The sequence below is a fragment of the Nymphaea colorata genome, chromosome 6 (genome assembly GCF_008831285.2).
Source record: "Nymphaea colorata isolate Beijing-Zhang1983 chromosome 6, ASM883128v2, whole genome shotgun sequence".
Classification (NCBI taxonomy): Eukaryota; Viridiplantae; Streptophyta; class Magnoliopsida; order Nymphaeales; family Nymphaeaceae; genus Nymphaea; species Nymphaea colorata.
The window spans coordinates 19,475,928-19,479,827 of record NC_045143.1 but is presented as its reverse complement, the minus strand read 5'-3'; positions in this window follow the sequence as shown (position 1 = coordinate 19,479,827).

Genomic DNA, 3,900 nt, shown 5'->3' with positions numbered 1-3,900 from the left:
GACAACCGCGTCCTGCAGACGCCGACCCTTGACAAAAGCAACCTGGAAGAGGTTAATGACTGAAGGCATGACAGGCGCAAACCGCATAGAGAGCAACTTAGCAATAATCTTGTACGGCGTGCCTAGGATGGAGATCGGGCGAAAGTGGGTGACGTCCGTAGGGTTAGGGCGCTTAGGCACCAGGACGCAGGTAGCTTGATTGAATTCCTTTAGGAAAACAGAATTGGAGGCGAACTCATCACAAAACGCAAACACATCCGCGCTACAAACCTCCCAAAAAGTACGAAAAAATTCGACTGGGAAACCATCAATGCCGGGCGCCTTACCCGAGCCAAGGGCCCAGACCGCGTTCTTGATCTCTTGGTGTTGGAAGGGCCACTCAAGAGCGATCGCACAAGAGACAGAGAGAGAGGAGAGGTGAAAATCCGGCAGCGTGGCACAGAAGCGAAGAGGTTTAGAGTAGAAATCCTGAAAATGAGCGCTCAGGGCCGGGAGGATGTCATCACCAAGAAAAATCCTGCCCCCGATACCCATGGACTGGAGCAACGTCTGACGGCGCCTCTGAGAGGTGGCCAAGTGGAAGAACCTAGAGTTCTGGTCCCCATGCGCGAGCCAACCCAGCCTAGAGCGTTGCTGCCAATGGATAGACTCCCTAATCCGCCACTCCTGGGCAAGACACTGCAGACAAAGGAGACGGGAAGACTGATCCGCAGAAATATTATCAGAGGCCTGAAGGGACATGATCTCCTCATCCCAATCGGCCACTTCCAAAAATTTGCTGCTCCAGAAAATGCGCTTTCGGGCGAGCGCCTCCATCCTGATGGAGTGCAACTTCCGTGAGAGCCTGAAAGCAGCCCACCTACCATTGACTGCACGAGCCCACCAATTAGGGACAGTAGCTACAAACACAAGAGAGTTTTGGGGAGAGAGAAAATGGGAAGAAGGGGGAAAAAGTAAACATTTTCTCATTACTCGATCTATCTTAGGTCGATGGCTGAAATCAGTTGACAGATTTTCATTTACTGGTCTTTTCATGAGCAAAGACATTTTCTAGCTCTACAATATAATTGATTTTTCTCAACGGCCCTAACCATCGACAAAACCCTACCATAGCTATCAAGAAATCATTTGTTGATAGTACGTGGGACACCCATAAAGATACCATCGGGAAAGATGTTGCTGACAGTTGAGCTATCAACAGAAAATGTGGGTATTCTCTATAGCTTAAGCTGAGAGGAATTTATTACCCATTTCCTGATGGTTGCCAGCATTAGGAATAGGGGCGGAGCCAGGATTTTTTTTAGGGTCGGGCGAAGACGATTTGCGGGCCGGGCCAAGAGGAGGGACGAGAAGCGACTGGTTGGGCCAAACTAAAAAAATTTGATTTTTTCAATGTAAAAAAAGAAATTTTTTCTGGGCTCACCCGGGCCATGGCCCGGCCACCACCCCCCCCCCCCCCACCCCACCAATTAGGAATGATGGTTCTTTTGTTAGAATTGGCTGGTTGTCTTGATGGTTCTAGCTATCATCAAAACTCAGGAAAAACCATCAGAAAAGACACTCTGGTTCCGTAGCTCTCAGACTCTCGTATACTAGATTTGATGGAAATCATCTAGGCCATTGATTCCGGTGAAAACAAATGGTGAAGATTAAGTTGCATATATGAATATATGAAAGAAAAGTTTTTTTTAATCAAGAATCCAAATACCCTTCAAATGGGACAAAACGTTTTGCTTAAGGAAACTCAGTTGCTTCCTTCTTTATCTCTCTCTATCTCTCCCCATTTGAAATGTATTTTGGACTCTTGAAAAAGCAATTTGGTTTCTATATTTGCAGTTTAATTGCTATTGTTTGATTTCCTTGGAATCAATAGCATAGATGATTCTCATCAAGTCTTGTATATGAAAGGTTGATAGTTACTTGTCTTCATGTATATGTATATATATTCATATTCTTTTTGGCAATATTAGTCATATCTAAATTTTATCTAGTTGTTAATTCAATTAGAAAAACTTTTAATTTCTTTTAATAATTTATAGTTAGTTGAAAATAAATTTTGGGCAACATTAATTTTCTCGCTTAGTAGGGTCAATATATTACTACATTTAGGTTAGTTCTGATTAGTTTTTAGCATACAATCTTTTTTATTCATTGCAAAAGCCAAGAGACATTTGCCTCATTGTACGATTGATACATTTACTTTCCTTTCTTTTTAAGAGGTTTTTTAGCTCTCCCTTTCCGTTTTGAAGTTTAGGGTATTTTTAGGTTACGTTGATCGTTCTCTATTTAGTTTACTGTTATTATGACCGTTGGCTAGGAGTTAAACATTGTAGGTTCTAACTTCTGTTACAGTACCTCTTTTGACGATTTTACTGCATGTTGTGTAGATGGTAGAAATGAATTGTTTAATTGTCTTAGTTTGGTTTAGCATAAAATAATTTTGGGTTAGATTCATATGTAGATTCAGTTTCATAAGTTGTTGCATATAAGTTGTTTTAGCTTCGCAATTAGGTGATGGTTTGCTGTTTACACTTAGTGCAGTCTGCAATAATAGTTAAGAATAGGACTAAGCTACAATATTTTTACTGTGGGGTGTGGTCTTATGTAAATGCTAAAATTCTTATAGTTTATATTTGGTTCATGCTACTGGAAAATTTGCATCTTTAGATGAAGTCTCTACAAAAATTACTCTTTTTCCTTTTTCATTTTTGAAGGTGTCTTTGACATGGGGACTCCAACAAGGTATAGGTCATGGAAGGTCTATATGTTTGTATATGTGATCACCAAGTATAATTGGTGTGGCTTGATTAGCACTGTGATGGTATATCAGGTTGCGTGTTGGAAATTCTAAAAATCTTGTGTCCAATCTTATCACTATTATTAGGAATTTTTTTGAAATAAATTCAAAGAATTACATGAACTAACTTCTATTGGACAATTTTGTAGCACTAGTGAAAAAGTTTTATCCAACTAAGTTGGATACTAATGAGAAATTTAACGGATTTGGGTACAGTTAAACCCATAATAATTGTAATAAATATAATTAAAAAAGGTAAATATAAACACATAAATCTCCAAAATTTTCCTGTAGATTTTGGACTTGGGTCAAGTGAACACGAACCCAACCCACAGCCTGTATAGCCCATTCCATCCCGACTCCTTGCCCTATTCGAAAATGAAAATATAGTGAGAGAGTGCGGTCAATTTTGAAAAACCGCACTACCGCCCGTAGGAGTCCAGCTGTGCCTGCTTGCATGCTTGAGAGAGACCCAATCAAAGACAAAATGGGAGTTGGGCCAGCAGGTGTTCGCCGCTTCTGCCGTGTAGACTTGATGAAAGTTAATGCAAAATTAAGGTGAAACGTCCAACTTTTGGGTTCCCCAATAACTCCATCATGTGTCTGCCGTGTAGACTTGATGAAAGTTAATGCAAAATTAAGGTGAAGCGTCCAACTTTTGGGTTCCCCAATAACTCCATCATGTGCATGACAAGTGCCTCTTCAACTTGCCTATTTTAATTTTCAGTTTTTGTTTTAATGAATATGTCAATTATGGCCATAGTGGGATCACCAAGAGTCATGTCACTTATGACCATAGTGGTATCACCAAGAGTCATGTCATTTATTTTTCAGTTTTTTTGTCATGTATGTATAGGGTCCTTTGGATCGGCTAAAGGTGTGTGAGAAAGACTTTCAAGTGTGCTCAAAATTTTAGTGTCGTGTGTTTAGATTTCTGCTGCTACCTTGTGTCATGCCTTGTGATCACTTGTAGAAACAAGTGTTGGATTAGTGTGTTGTGTTGTTCTTGTGTTGTATGTTGTGTCATTCACATGAGTACAAGAAGAGCACATGCAGGCAAGTCATTCCTTTCGCAAACAGTGGTATCAGAGCTTCAGGTTGAT